Below are 17,540 nucleotides of genomic sequence, written 5' to 3' on the forward strand. Positions count from 1 at the left end.
AGGCATCAATTATGAGGAAACCTTTGCACCAGTTGCTAGGTCAGAATTCATTCGCATGCTTCTTGCATTTGCTTGTCATAAAAAATTCACTTTCTATCAAATGGATATTAAAAGCACATTTCTAAATAGAATTATTCAAGAAGTATTTTTAGCAATCCCCGATTTTAAAGATCACAAGCATCCGAATCATGTTTTTAAATTTAGAAAAGCTCTTTACAGTTTAAAACAAGCTCCTAGAGCTTGTTATGAACATTTGAGCAAATGTCTTTCAAATGGTTTCTTGATTGGAAAGTGAATATTACACTTTTCGTTAAACATGCTTATTGTTAAAATTTATGTTGATTACATTATTTTTGGTGCAACTAATGTTCGTCTCTGTGAAGAATTTTCAAAATGATTGAGCATGAAATTTGAAATGAGTATGATGGGTGAACTTACATTCTTTCTCAGCCTTCAAACTAAACAAACAAGTAATGAAATATTCATAAATCAAAATAAGTATATATTAGACATGTTCAAGAGGTTCGAAATGGATGATCTAAAACCAATGAACACTCTGATGAGCACATCCGTAAAACTTGAAAAAGATTATCAAGGTACTTCTGTTGACGTAACTAAATATCGAGGTATGAATGGATCCTTTCTTTATTTAACTAGAAGTAGACCCAATATTATGCTTAGTGTATGCTTATGTGCTAGATTACAATGAATCATTTTAAAGCCATAAAAAGAATCTTTAGATACCTTAGTGGAACTCGAACCTTTGGACTTTGGTATCCAAAAGTTATTTACATTGACCTACATAGCTATTCAGATGTCGATTAGGCCGGCAAATTGATAAAAAAAAAAAAAAAAGCACTAGCAGCGCATGTCATTTTCTAGGTTTTGCACTAATAATTCATGGTTTAGTAAGAAACAAAATTCCGTGACATTGTCTACCACTAAAGTTGAATATATCTTGGTCGCAAATTGTTGTGCACAAATGCTACGAATGAAACAAACCCTTAGTGATTATCACTTATCTTAAGATCACATTCCCATTATGTGTGATAACACTAGTGCAACTAACTTTTCCAAGAATCCCATCTTGTACTCTCGAATGAAGCATTTTGAAATTAGACATCATTTTCTTAGAGATCATGCACAAATGAAGGATATTACGTTAGAATTTATTGACATGAAAAAAAAATTGGCATCACTCTTCACCAAATATCTAGCCATTCACTATTTCTCACATATTCAAAGGCGTCTAGGCATTATAGATGAATTAGATATGCATAATTAAAATAGATTTATAATTGCCTTTGCACCGTTTATTAAAAAATAATAATAATCCAAACGAGCCATGACAAGTCCAAACGTCCAAACAGGGTTGTCTGGTTCGACGGAAAATTTTGTACAATTTTTAATTCTGTCAATTCGAATGTCAAATTAAGTGCAAAATCTGATTTCTTAAAACGCGTACCAGTTCATTTCTTTTTCAATTTCTATCACTTCTCACCATTTTTTTCTCCCTAAATCCTCTCTATATTCTTTATTTCTTCCACTAAACTCGTTAAATGGGCATCTAATCCAAAAATCCACTACTTCTACATCTCTCCTTCATCAACAATTTAGCACTTCAAAAAAAAAATGGACCCTGGCATCTTCCTTTCCATTTGCTCCAACTTCCATCATGACAAGATCTAAAAGGGCTGGAAAACGAATGAAACAAACCATTAGGCGCGTTGCCTTTCTCCGACGAAAAAGTGGATTTGGAGCTCGAGGTGACGGCGAACCCATTCGAGAAATCACCCATTTTGATAGATTAAAATGTTGATTTTGCCGATTTTTCAATTGAAGCACCCGCATTTCATTTAGAAGAGTGTTTTGAAAATATGGGATGGGTATTGGTTGCCACTATGGAAAAACCTACATACACATGCCTAATGAAAGAACTTTATCAAAAATGCATGTTGCACCTCGTTCCGACGAGATTAAATGTTTAGTTTAAAATGTAAGCATCACGATCACGAAAGCACTTATTCGTGATATTCTCGAGCTCGAACCGTGTGACTTACTAATTTTTCTTCATAATGCTCATCCTACTTCAAACGGCTACGATCCTTTGAGGCATGTAGTCTAGTGATTGGGAAGAACATCAAAAATATCACTAAAGTAAGTGCTAATCAACCGAGTCTTCCATGCAAATTTTCACAAAATATTATCGCACATGTCATTTTTCCACGTAAAGGTCATCAACGAAGTGAGTAACTACAATCTCTTCATTCTTGATTCATTTCTCATCGGACAAAAATTTGATTTCCAACTACTATATTAGGACTTCTGAAACTTGTTCATTCATCACATCATGTTAAAATTTTACTATACAGGATGCTTCTCACTAAAAATTTTAAATATTTTTCTGTCCCACTTTTCAACGAAACCTATGTTAAACTTCGCCCTACTGATACTATCAACATCCAAACTCTTCAACAGATGAAGATAGTTAAGGAACATGGACATTGGGTGGCGTACACAAAAAGGTTCGACCTCTCCTCGGATCCATTGACTCTACCCTTTAAGAGTGATGAAGAAGAGGAATGAGATGATATATCACTTGTTCTGAGTCCTTCTCATGATATACCAGGCTCTAGTGCTTTTCGTCCCTTGGTGCTAGCTTCACATTTACCAAGGATTGGTATAATATCATAAATGGGCGCATCGATTCTCTCACATCTTCAATCGATGGCCTCAACAAACTATTTCATCATATTCAAGTGCAGCAGAACACAATCCAAGCTTGGTATGTAGAGATACAGGCACAACAGAACACCTTCTTCATCGATTTCTACACTCGCTTCCCGCCACCACCTCCTCCGGTACCTAGTTTTCTTGTGCTATGAAAATGTTTTCGATTTTGTCGTAGTTTAAATTCCAATCGTGATAAACAATGTTTTTAATTTCAATAGTATTACACTATTGTTTCACAATTGATGTCTTGATTTCATTACTATGGTTGACTTCCTTAAATATCTATTCCTGTATTTATTTTTGCTTATGCCAAAAGGGAGAAGATATATGGATGATTATGCATGATAGGAAAAATGATGAAAGGGTAAACATATGAATTGTTACATACAAGTTGATAGGGAGAATATAAGTGAAAATGATAAGGGATTATATGCATAAATGTTAAATTTAAAATTTTGTTTCTTGTCCATTATTATTACTTATTAGTTTGTTCAATTCCTTATTAATTTGTTGTATTGCAAATCATCTTGTTTGTCATAATCAAAAATGGAAAAAAAATTTGACCTATGGTTGACGTCTCATTTTAATTATTACAAACAAATTTCGTTTATTTCTAACAAATTGAATTCGAGTGTTTATTGCGATCATTGTAAAAAATTAAAGATACAAAAATTGAGAACAAGAGATTTAAAATTGATGATTGACATGAAAACAAAATTGGCCATTGATGGACGTAAAAACAAAAATCATGCACTCACGTCAAATTACCTTGAAGAAAAAGTCAACCATCAAATATCGAGATTTTAGATGTAGACACTTTGAATTTATATGTAGAGGTAAAACACTTTAATTATTAGCATTGAATTGACAATAGCTTAAAAATGATTTTTTATGCACAAGAATGATTCACGTTACAAAAACGATTGCATAAAAATTATTTTCAAAAGATAAGTATCTCAACTCGATGATCAAATTTTTAAAAAATCACTTATCTTAAAAAAATAAGTGAAAAAGTCCTTCAAAAGCCTATATTGATCACAATTATCACGAATGAAAGCGTCTGGGAGGACATTCCATCCATCCAGATGTCAAGATCGCCATCCGGACATTCGGATGCTCCCAACGGTTTGAAATTTGACAATTCTGAATCTAACACGTGACGACTACTTCTTCACTATTCGTTCAGATCTGGACATCCGAATGACTAGTCTGGGTCAACAGATTTTCTAACGTCTTGACTGCTATAATTAACACTTCACTTTTTCATTCATAATAACTTTTTAAGAGCATTGAAGTGTGGCATTATTAATCCCAATTACTTTATTTTTCATTCTTCAAAAGATCAAATCATTTATTTTTTGAAAATTTTTTTGAGTGAATCAAATTATTAAAAATCACTTTCCTCATAAAAAAAAATTTCTACTCTAACACTTGAGCTGTATTCATTACTATCTATTATAGTTTTAGTCTATTTATCCATTGTTACTTAATTTTGACTATTTTATTTATTAAGAAAGATTATTTCATTTGTAAAGCTCAATGTTGTATAAGAATCGGTGCTACTTGTTAGTAAGTCACCGAAGGTGCTGTAAAGGATTGTATTGCATTGTAAGTTAGTCAATATAGTAAAAAAGTCTTACTAGTACTGGGGAGTTTGGTAACGGAAGACGTAAATCATTGCTTTAAATCGAACATCCACAATTATATCGTTTGTATCCTCTCTCTCTCTCTCTCTATGCTTTATATTGAGCTCATTACTTGTTTTCCATTTGGCCTTGTATTTGTGCATATTTATCTTGTTGTGTCAATAGCTATTAAATTGATTTAGAACTTGATTTAAATTCCGGAAAAGCTTTGAAAACCAATTCACCCCCTCTTGATTAACTATTCTTGGGCTTTCATGTCCAATAAGGTAACTACCACGAAATTTCTTATAGAAATATTTCAAAACGCTTTGTGAAAATGCGATAAGATCGAAACTAGTACGCTTCTGATAAACTTGGTTTACTAAAGTAGCACTCAAGAAAATATACGGAAATACAATATGGATGTGTCCAATCTTTCTTCAAAACTAATGGCATTAAAGTTTGAGCTATTTGATGACTTGCTCGTGCATATGGTTTTAATTTCTCTTCTTGCACAATTTAGTTAATTTAATATTAGTTACATCTATCAAAACGAGAAGTGGGCATCTTAATGAACTCATTTTATATTGTATACAAAAAGAAGAAAGTCTAAAATAAGAAAGAACTGGAAGTACTGGCTTGATAAATACCTCTAAAGACAAATTAGAGAATAAAAAAGTTGCATCTGGTTCAGTTCAAGAAAAGTTAAAAGCCTAAAAATGATTAATCATCTGGCTACTACTTTCGTGAAAATTTGGAATACATAAAAAGAGACTATATTAAATACCATGCTAGGTGTGTAAAGTCAAATACACTTTTCATTTTGGTCCATTCGAATGTTAATTTAGTTTCAATACCTAAACACACTTTGTAGGTAAATTTTGGTGTTACTATTTAACTAAGCGTGTCTATGCGAGGTTGCCTAAACAGTCTAAAGCCAATGAATGCTATAAGATTCATCTATGTGGGCGATGGTTAATCAGTTAAAGTTGAAGATATAAGAACTTTTAGATTATTATTAAAGTCTAGGTATTATACATTTGTAATACTGTCTTTTTGGATGAAATTTGGTTTTTGTTTCTACATTAAACAAATTTGGTTATTTTTTTTCAATTGGAAAAGTTAGTTTAGTATTTTTCTTAATTCAAATATTGTAAGTACAGGTGCTTTATCTGATTATGATAGCCTATATCTGTATAATAAGACTGCCTCTTATAAAGAAACATTACCTGTGAATTCACGTGATATTAAACATAAATTAACCAATGAGAATCCCACTTCATTATGATATAAGTGATTAGGTCACATCTCTCAAAAGAGAATGGAATATCTTGTGTTAGAATGAATTCTTGTTTCCTTTAATTTTTTAGACTTAGGTATTTATGTTAATTACATTAAGGAGAAAAAAATAAATATAAGGAGATTAGGAGCCAATATAACTTCAAACGTCTTAGAACTAATTCATATGAAAATTTGTGGGTCATTCCTTTCTGCTTCTTGAAATGGTTAATAATCATTTATCACATTCATAGACAAGTTTTCTCGTTATAGTTATATGTATCTCATTCATAAGAAATCCTAATCATTGAATCTATTCAAGGTTTATAAAGCTGGGATTGAAACTCAACTCAGGAAAAGAATAAAACACGTCATATATGGCCGTCGTGTTGAATACTATGGAAGATATGACGAATCAAGAGAATAATGTTGAGTCTTTTTCTAAAATTCCTAAAAGAATGTGGAATCGTCTCACATTACACTAGAATCTCTCTAGGCTGAAATACTAAAAATTGCAGCATAAATTCTTAACAAAGTTTCAAGTAAAGCAATTGTTAAGGGGTTAAAAATTTTAGAGATCCCACTATTAGGTCAGTTTTCGAAACGAGAAATGTTTTATTCCTAGAGGATGTAGAGTTTGTGGGAGAGATAAGATAAGGTTTTAAGGTTACAGATTTTGTTTTTGAAGAACACACACACATATATAGGACCCACCATCATTTCCCAAATAAATAAATTCACACAATAACTAAGAAAGAATTTGTTAGTTACACGTATTAATTGTATGGGGCCCACCACTATCTCACAAATATATAATAATAATAATAATAATAATAATAATAATAATAATAATAATAATAAACTTAATTAATGTAATTTGTTAGATTATACATGTGAAAAGATTAGGTTAAAAAGAATTGTTTAATTATTTTATCTATTCATTGACTAATTATGTTACTGCACAAAGACTGGATAAATATTTTCACTTAATTATTTTATTTATTTAATATTTCTATTACAAGAAATTAATTTCAATAACATAGTTTACGAACCACATTGAAGTTTAGAAATCACTTTGGAAATGTTATTACATCAAGAACCAAATTTTAATATAATAATTTGCAAAGTGATTCCTAAATTATGACAGTACAATAGGAATGTATCGGCAAAGTGATTCCAAAATTCAGTAGAAATGCGTTTGTAAAGGTTCAACAATAAAACAAATTACATAGAGCAAATACTCATCAACTGCAAAAAATTGAAACAACAAAAATATAATAATTTCATCGAAGAAGTCTAGTATACACTTTCATTTCTCCCATAATTGCCAATACTACAACTTCTGGAAATTAGTTTCCTTCCAAAATGTTTGACCTTGCACATTATGAATCAAAATGAATTATCTACAGAACGAGAAAGCAATAAGAAAAGATATAAAACTGAAAAGCAAGAGCATAGTATTAACCATGAAAATATTAAAAAATACCTTTCAAGTAATGTCGGACAATTTCACTCATCGTGCGATTGACCACGTAGTCCACATCCATGACAAACCTTCTCTTTGTTCACTTTTTTATCTTTTGATTTTTTTTTAATCTTTTTCTACACCTTGGCTCTTACTTGTAGTGGTTCATTGATGAGTGTCTGCTTCTCAATGATTTTTTGTCTCATATTCACCTACTCCACACCATTACCAATATTAATCTCCTTTATTTTATTATGAAGATCCTCCAACCCATTCCTCAAGAGATTAGTTCTCTCCTCAGTAAGAGATGCATCATCCATAACAACCGATAATAGTTGATACAAATTTGAATGCCGTGACAGCAATGATTGGTTAGGAATGCCATTGAATTCTCCATGATCCTTGTCCCATACTTGGCCAACTTTTGCATGTTTGGTCCACCTTTGAAGAATATATTGAGTTGGCAATTCTAAAATTTGTTTGATCCTGAAATATGCAAGCAAATGCCTACATGGAATTCCTTCACATTCAGATCGTTGACAAGTATAACATACAGTGTCTAAAAACTTGCTATAATTAAGTTTTCGATATCTTGATAAAAAAGATTCTTCGACCCTTGTAGCTATATAAAACACACTAGCTTCAACTTCAAATAAATTATGTATGACGTAGGCTTGATTCTCAAATATCTCCTCTTGAAAACTTTGAAAAACCTTGTATAGATCTTTGACATTTGAACTTCCATTAGCCATAAGGATTTCATCCTTGGTTGTTCAATAATATCACAATGGTTAGCCATCAACTCATGATGCCTTTGGTGTCTAAGGACTCTATTAAAGCGTATAATAAAATCCATCAATAAGTTTTTCTTTGAAATGTATGCTTTGAGAAACGAATGAGAACTTTATGCTCCTTGACTACTCAACATTCCTGCTACAAAGATATGTTTAACAAATGTAGGGACCCATCTACTACGCATCTCATATATTTGTTGAAGCCAATCATTATCTCCTAATTTAGTTGATTGCAACATATTCATCCAACTATTTTCCAACTCTTCACTATCCTCTGAGTTCATAATAATGCTTTTCATCAAATGGTAGTTGTCTTGATAAATTACTATGTTAAGCTTTTCAGAAAATTTGTTCAGGATATGCCATATGCAATAACAATGAAAAGTATTCGGAAGAACTTATGCAATTGCTCTTGTCAATGCAGGATCTTGGTATGTGATGATCATTTGGTGGTGCTCTTATAGGCATGGTATTCATCCATTGACTAAGTAACCAAACAAACGAATCAATTGGCTCATCACTTAAAAATCCACAACCAAATATTATTGTCTGACCGTGATGATTAACTCCAGTGAATGGAGCAAAAATCATACCAGATCTATTTGTATTGTACGTAGCATCAAAAACAACTACATCACCAAAAAAGTTATATGCCTTCCTTGAGAAAGAATTAGCCCGAAAACACCTAACCAATCTGTCATCACTATCTTTATTAAAATCAAAGCAAAAACCTGAATCTTTTTCCTTCGCTAAAGCAAATGTCTCTATCAATGACTCTTCATAAATTCCCTTCATTTCTTCTTTCAGATCTTTCGTAATTTCGGATATCTCTCTATGTACATCCAATATTTTGAGGACTCCATATTCAATTTCCATCAAACTTATTCGTTGATTGGTCGACACGTTTGCTTCAAATAATTGTTGTACCAAAGCCTTCTTCGCATTGAAATGTATCGATGCGACCTTATTACGTGTACTCTAGATGCAGTCATGGGTGCATGATTATGTGTCTCCAAGAAACTACTAACAATCCAATAAGGAGATGATTTATTCCTAACCACAATTAATTTAGCCTTGCAACCCACATGAACAATTCCCCTATTTCTTTCGCCACTTCGTTGAATAGCGTGCTTCAACTTTTTATGATAATTTTCATCTGTTTGTCCTTCTTTTTAAAATAATTTTTTTTTAGGATGTGCTCATTTGTACCTGGTCTCTTCTTACTAGTTGACATTCGAGCACTAAATCTAGCTACTTTTGCGGAGTTGTTATAAAATTCATATGCAGCTTCAATTGATTCAAATTCTTGACCAACCTGGGGTGTGAATGCTTGAGTTGTAATTTCTTCTTCCATGCTTAATAAGACTAAACATGTTGACCTTCAAAAAAAAAATAATAATAATTTTACTTATTACTGTTACCAAATAAAGATACAAAGAAACTATTTTCCTTAAAAAGAACTCATTAATCAACATTCTAAACCTTCCAATATCCAACCCAATTAAAATATAAACAAATTGTACGGAAACCAACTATGATTATTTTCATTAATCATCGTTTAGGCAGATTTAAGATATGATGCCATAGTCCTAATTGCAGGTTTCATTTTATGGAGGATATGAAACAAACTTTGCTAGTTTTCATATTTTATGGAATTAAAATTTCTCTCTAACTTAAATTTATATTCTTACCTTCTCTCATAGTACTAGTGTGTGCTTAGTTTTAATCCTCATTTCAAGAAGTAGAAAAACTTTGCTTGCAAACTTCATACAATGAGGATGAAAAATTTCGTCCTAATTAGCATCAAATATTATTTTAAGCATCATAAAATTCTTGACCAAGGTGACTCAGAACAATATAAAACAACAATAGAACTTCATCATAAAAAATATAAAATAATAATAAAAAAAACAGCAAGAAAAAAAATTAAATTCCAAAATTTAATATATTCATTCCTTATATATATAAGAAGATATTGAAATTGGTTACTGACTCTTGGACTCCATTGATCCTGAGCTGGTTTTCGTATTTTTATTATTATATATTTATGAGATAGTGATGGGCCCCATACAATTAATACATGTAATTAACAAATTCTTTCTTAGTAATAATGTGAATTTATTTGTTTGGGAAATGATGGTGGGTCCCGTGCTAATGATTAAAATTGTAGGTAGTTAATTTGCCACTTCTCCTAAGCACTGGTGCTTAGAAGATTGCCACTGATATACAGTTGACAATGATCAATACTAGAGACAAATTCTTGCTCCAAATCTTGTTCAAGAAACAATTTCGAATCAAGACAATATTACAAAATCTCACATATACAATCAAAAGATATTTTAGAAAAACAAACTTAACAACCTTAAAAACAAATGCCATTGATAAAATCAACTAAAGAAAAGAGAAAGAGCAATTCACATGACTTTATAATCTTTCTCCAAGAAAATAAGGATGGTATTGTATTGATGGAAGAAGATTTGATCGATCAACTTTTATCATGCAATGTAAAAGAATAACTCTCAAGAGTAGATTGATGCTATAAATAAAGTGATGAGTCCATGAGTAACAATGACATTTGCGAATTCATCACATTGCCTGAAGGTGCGAAACTCATTGATTATAAATGAATATTTAAAATCAAGAGGGATTTGAAGGATGATAAGGAGAGATATAAGGCTCGTCTTGTTGCAAATGACTTTACTCAAAAGGAAGACATTGACTTTAAAGAGCTTTTCTCTTCCATTTCTATGAAAGAATCTTTTAGGACTATTATGACACTTGTAACACATTTTGATCTTGAGATATATCTAATAGTTTACAAATTAAAGAAATCTATATATGGGGCTTAAGCAAATTTTCCGTTAATAGGGATGTCAAATGGGCCGAGCGGCTCACTGACTCGACCGCTCGGCTCATCAAAATGGGGTTCGTGGGTGGCTCGAGCTCGTAAAATCACGAACGGGAGCCGAGCGGGCCTCGACGTGAGGAGAGTCGAGCCCGCTCGGCTTGCCTGCAGTATGAGCTGCTGTGGGGACGAGCCACTAGCTGCTGTCCAAAAGAAAAAAAGTGACCGTTTTGGTCATTGAATTTTTCAGTGATCGTTTCGGTCACTGAACTTTTCTAATTTTTTCCCTCACTTCTCTTCTATGATAAATACCCCCCTAATCCCCAATTTTTTTTCATATCAAAACTGCATTCACACTTCTCAAATCTCTTTTATATCAATTATCAAGTTTTTACTCTCTCTTGTGCTATTGTGCAAAATATAAAATATCGATTCATTTTTTACAGTTTATTCAGTTACAATTTCAATTCATCTAATTCTCAGTTACATTTATATTTTTGCTAGTTATTATATTTGGATTTCATCACAAACAATCAAATAAATGGATCGACGCTCATATGTTGAGAGCTTGTTTGATACGAGATGTGGCGAATCACCTAGGACGTCGCAAAGTCAATTTCCAAATGAATTTGTCAGTCTAAATGAAGTATCCATACCTGAAGATGTTCACATTCACGATCATGAAAGACACAATCCAATTGATTTGAATGATATTAACGTTCCCGAAGCGGAACATGAGGACGAAAATATCGAATTAAACATCTCAGATGGGAGAGGAAAGCAAAAAGGGGAAAACAAGCAAAATGTTGGGATCATTTTAAGTTGATTTCAATTGGAAAAGTCGTCAATGGCTTCGCAGATTTTACATGCTGCCAAAAAAGATTGGCATGGTAAAAAGGAATTGGTACCACCCATCTTAACCACCACTACAAAGCATGTGCAACCAGACATGGAATTCTTCCAGCTGGTCAAACACAATAGCAGTTTAGCAGTCCAGGCGCTGGTTCTACAACTTCACCTCTATCCACGTTGGTGTATTGGAAGGACAATACTCGAACCGGAATGGTGAAATTTGTTTCTGTCACTGAGTTACCTCTGACTATTACTAACAATCAAGACTTCATCTCGTTCGTGAAAGAATATCTGCAACCAAGGTACATTGGGGTAAGTCGAAACACTCTTCGTGCCGATACAATAAAATATTTCAATGATTCAAAACCACAATTAATTATGACTTTGCAACAATATGAGTGTGTTATATCTTTAACTTCTGATATATGGGAAATAGTTAATAAAAGAGCATATATAGCTGCAACCACACACTATATAGACTCACTTTGGTTCATGCATTAAAAAATTATTGCTTTTAGAATTATTGAGTTTCCTCACAATGCTAATAATATATATAATGCTATTATCAGTATTATTAGAGAATATAATTATGAAACTAAAATTTGGTCTTTTACTTTCAATAATGCTAATGTTAATAAGGTAGTCGTCGATAAATTGTGTAGGATACTTTAACCTGATTTCGGTAGGTATTTGTTTCATATTCTTTGTGTGTGCCATATTTTGAATTTAATTGTGCAAGATGACTTAAAACATATAAAGGATGAATTTCAAAGGATTAGGAATGCATTAATATATATTACGATCTCTCTTAATAAAAAAAAAAGCATTTGAAGATTTTTGTGTCGAACTAGAGGTGATGACTGCTAAAACATTTGTTAATAACGTAGGCCATAGATGTAACTCTACTTACTTGCTGTTAAAGTCATGTGAAGGTTTCGAACATTTAATAACTGACTTTTATAACAATAGATACGTTAGAAGCAATGACGATGGTATGTTGAATGAATCCGATTGGATTTTAGCTTTGAAAGTTAAACGATTTTTAACATCTTTTTATGAGATCAGAAAGATTTTATCAGGCGTTTAGTATCCCACAAGTTATATGGTGCTTGATCGCCTTTATATAATTGCAAGAATATTCCATCAATATAAAAATGATCCTGATTTTAGTGAAATTATAATTGCTATGGAATTAAAGTTTAGTAAATATTGGGAAGAACTGCCTATATTATTTCCTTTAGCATGCGCAATAGACTCCCGATATAATATATCTAAAACTAAATATGTAATTGATCAAATCAATAAAACTTTAATACTTGATATACCTATCACCTATAAGAATTTGGAGCAAATATTATGTAGAATATATGATTTATATGCAGAACGAATGGATGTGAATGTTAGTCCGGTACGCTCTGCACCTACTCCTTCGACTGAAATTGAAGAAGATGATGCCGAAATAATGAATTTATTTCAAAGTATTACATTTAGATATGATGTAACTGCAATGTATTCATCTAGTGCCATGTCGTCTACACTTACATCTCATCAATCATCGGCCGCAACTCAAAATGCGATGTCTGTCAAATTAATTGATTATTTCAATAATAATATGTCAACAAACAAAACAATTAAAAAAACTCAAAAAAAGTAATTAAATTCTGACAAAAGTATGAAAGACGTTGGACAATTATTGCGAAAGAGTCTGCTTTTAATACAGGTAAAAGGGTTTTGACCGATTTCAAGAGCTGGCTGAAAGAAGATGTTTTGGAAGCATTAATGTGCATAAAGGATTGACAGGACGTTCATTTTCGACTACAAGATAAATACGCTAAAATTGGATGTCGTCAGGTAAGTGATATTTGATTTAATTATATTAATCAAAATTTCTTATTTTTTAATTGTTAAATTTAATTTTCTTTAAAAAATTGTACACGTTCCAACAAGTTGTTCATGTACAATTTTTAACTCCACCTACTTAAAATTGATGTAGTCCCAAGCCCGGATAAAAGATGATAGTTTACATTTTATCTACTTTAAAAAAATCGAAAAAATGTATTTATTTAAATGCATTTTAAAAACAATTCGTCTTGATTACATAAATATTTTATTATTTTATACGTTATAGAAAATATTACAATATGATGAAAATTTAAAAAAAAAAAAAAAGTATCTTCATTAAATTTTTTTTTTAAAAATGCATTAAATTACTTGTATTTTTTTACACTTTTTATTTATTTTTTTTAAATGTCTTCATTAAATTATTTTTGTGTTTCTGTATTAAATAAAAAATTGATGAGCTCGCGAGCCAAAGGGTCCACCAGCTCGTGGGCCGAGCCGAGTTCACCCAAAATGAACGAGCCGAGATTGAGCTTGGCAAACGAGCCAGGAGCTTGGCTCACCACAAGCAAGAGCCGAGCTCGTGAGTTTACGGGCTGAGCCGACTCGGCTCGAGCCATGACTCTCTACCCGTCAATGGTATCACAAATTTCATCAAATAATTATCTCGTATGATTTTGAAATAAATACAATTGATGATTGTGTATACACAAGTTGAGTGGGAATAAGTATACTTTTTCAAGTATTGTATTTTGATAACATACTATTTGCCTACAATGATATAAGCTTATTACATGAAATCAAGAGATTTTCGTCATTAAATCTGGAAATGAAATATCTTAGTGACGCCTCTTTCGTGTCTATGATACAAATACATTGGGATCATTCTCAAGATATTTTTGGATTATCACAAAAGAACTATATCTATAAGTTTTTTTTTAAGAGATTTGGGATACGGGTATGTAAATCAGGTGATATCCCTATCACTGAGGAAGACAAGTTTAGTGTTAATCAATACTCTAAAGATATTTTTTTCAACAGTTGAGAGTTTAATGTATGCTTAGGTTTGCACACATCCGAATATTAATTCATTGTTGGAATGCTGGACATATATTTAAATAACTTTGGGATGGACATTCGGAAAGTAAGCAATTAGGGTATTCAGTATTTATAAGTAACTAACGATCAGATGATCATAATAAAGAAAATCAAACCAATTGGAGATCATTCTATATTCTAGTTCTAATAATGGAATATGACTTTGAAATTTTGTCGCTAGGCTGTACATTTTGGATGGATTTAAAAGACCATTTTAATTATTCTGTGACAATAGCAGTCTTCTATTCTCAAATTACTAGTTATTAAGGAAATAATTTAAAGTGTTTAGATTTTTATGGAATAATTAGGATAAACTTTATAATTACGGATCTGCTTACTAAGCGGCTATCAGCCAAGGTCTTTCATGAGCATAATGCTCATATGAATGTTGCATCTTTTGATGATATGCTAGTTAGCGGAAGTTTGTATTCGAATGTTGTCTGTTTTTGACACATAATTCTATTCATTAATATTCGATTTATTTCAGATATAAAATATTCAATTCAATTCCACTTAAAATTTATGGTTGATCTCATTAAAGAATAAGGTAGAACCAGTTCAAAATAGGCATGTTTAGATCACAATGAATATAATTTTCATGCTACACATCCACACTTGATCTATATCATTTAATTGTGTTGACATACATGACCACTAAGAGTTTATTTATGATATTTGTAACGAATACCACTGTAATTATATATCAACGTAATTGATGGACGAGATTGTTCGAAGATACTTCTGGTTATGATAGCAAAATTTTTTACATCATAAAGTTAGACACATTTATAAGGCAACGTATGAGATTCAAGTAGGAGATTATTGGGAAATTATTAATTTGTCATGTGGATCTACATATGTAATTAATTGTGTACAATGTTATTTTAAGGTTAAATCCTGATCTAATAAAGAATTAAATTGTTGGATTTAGAATATCTAAATAAAGTGTGGGTCAGATTATATGTGTAGAGACCATATTTCTTTATAATTGTATTTTATGGTGGGCGAAATACATATGAAAACTACATATGAGGGTATAGTCCACAATTCATATGCAACTTTTCATTTCTTTTGTGTCAATCCCATCAGCACAAGAATACAAAAGAAAACATATTGAAAAGTAAGATCGAAAACCCACAATCAAGAAACAAGAATATGGATCAAGAAGCAAGATAACAAGAATTAAAAATCAAAGAAGAAAAAAATTCAAGATTAAAAATGAAGAAGCCAATGATGAAAAGATTGAAGTTCAAGTTTTAAGATTCAAGATCCAAAATCAAAATCTAGTATCAAAGAAACATTCCCAATGAATTAAAATATGTTACGCACTTTATAATTCTTTTGGTGATTTGACATAAAAGAACTTAACAATATAGTAATTAGCATTCATGGTATTGAAATTTAAAGTTTCATAAAATTCTAACAGAGATGTTAGGATCCATTTGATTGCGAAGATAAAATTTGGGTTAAAAGAAAATGAATTTCAAAAAATTAAATTGTCTAGAAATTATTTTCCTAAGAATTATAAATTTTTGTGTTTGATTCATATAATTTTTCACGTGAAATTCATTGAAATAAAAGTGTTTTTTTGTTTTCGTTTGGCTTTATTTTACATAAAAATCGTCAATTAAAGGGAAAATATTTTTTTTTACAATTAGAGATAAAATTTGTTTCAATTGCTTAAAAAAATAATAAAAAATAAAAAATAAATTCTACAGTAACCGAGAAAACCAAAAAATTACCCATTCCCAATACAACCAAGAAAAGAAAATAGAATTCCACGAAAAATAAAACATGTCCAACACACAAAATTAGAAAAAGGTAGAATTCAAATTCCATTTTCCACAGAATTCAAACCAATCCAACAAGCCCTTAGTTCTCTTAAAGCCCTTGTTTGAGTACCATTGTTTCCATCAACTAAATTCTTCAACAGTGATTTGAACCTATTTCAACAACACATTCTTCAATAAAATAATATTAAACGCAAATTCATGACTTTTCTTAAATTTTTTAACCATATATTTTCAGCAATACACTATTTAAAAATACATTTTTTTGACAAATATAGAACTCAAGTTTTAAGGACAAAATTTAATAGGGAAGAACAAATTGGTAAGGTTGGGAACGCATGTTATAACAAACCCAGTGTTTAAAGCTTTTATTCCTTTTAGTAGAAGATCTTCTGACAACCGTCTCAAAACTAGTTTGCCTGGTTAACCTTCTGTAATAAACATCTTACATCAAATTGTTCTTTTTCTTTAACGAGAATCATTTTTCATAAAATTCACTCCAAAAAAAATCTACTTTTTAACCACACACTCCAAAAATCACTATTTAAAACATTATTTTTCTCTCAATTTCTCTTCATAATAACCATCAAACAAAATCTACATTACAAAAAGAGAAATAACAAAATAAACTGTAGTTTTATATTTAGCATAAGGAAAAAGAAAGGTAAAATGAAAAATATAAACTAATAAGAGAGGTTTCTATAATTTTCTAAAACGAATGCCTCTATATATTTGTCATAAACCTCTCAAGGAAAGTTCCATAATTTACTCTATATTATCCTGTCTCCTCCATATTTCGTCGTCCTATTTACTTCCATTTTACTGGAACACTTGCTATATTTCTATCCCATTTCGAATTTTTACATACCGACGTGCCTAGCTTAGCAATGGTGAGAGGGTATCAACAGAATAGAAGAAAGATAAAAGGCAGAAGAAGAAAAATCACAAAACAAAAAATGTGATGAGAAGAAATCATAAAGGTGAAGTCAAGAAGAAGATGGCGTAGCATAAATTTATAGAGAAATTTGTTTTGCAACCCAAATTACAATAACTATACTTTTCATTTACATTACACCCTGCAATTTTAGGTTTAAATTCGAGTGCTATTGGTACAGATCACTGGTTTTTTAACTGGTCTCATCCCGACAAGATAGATTCCAATTATAGTGCACGTGCTAAGTCAATGATAAAATATATGAGAGAGAGAGGGGTGGGTGGGTG

The sequence above is a fragment of the Olea europaea genome, unplaced genomic scaffold (assembly GCF_002742605.1).
Source record: "Olea europaea var. sylvestris unplaced genomic scaffold, O_europaea_v1 scaffold358, whole genome shotgun sequence".
Classification (NCBI taxonomy): Eukaryota; Viridiplantae; Streptophyta; class Magnoliopsida; order Lamiales; family Oleaceae; genus Olea; species Olea europaea.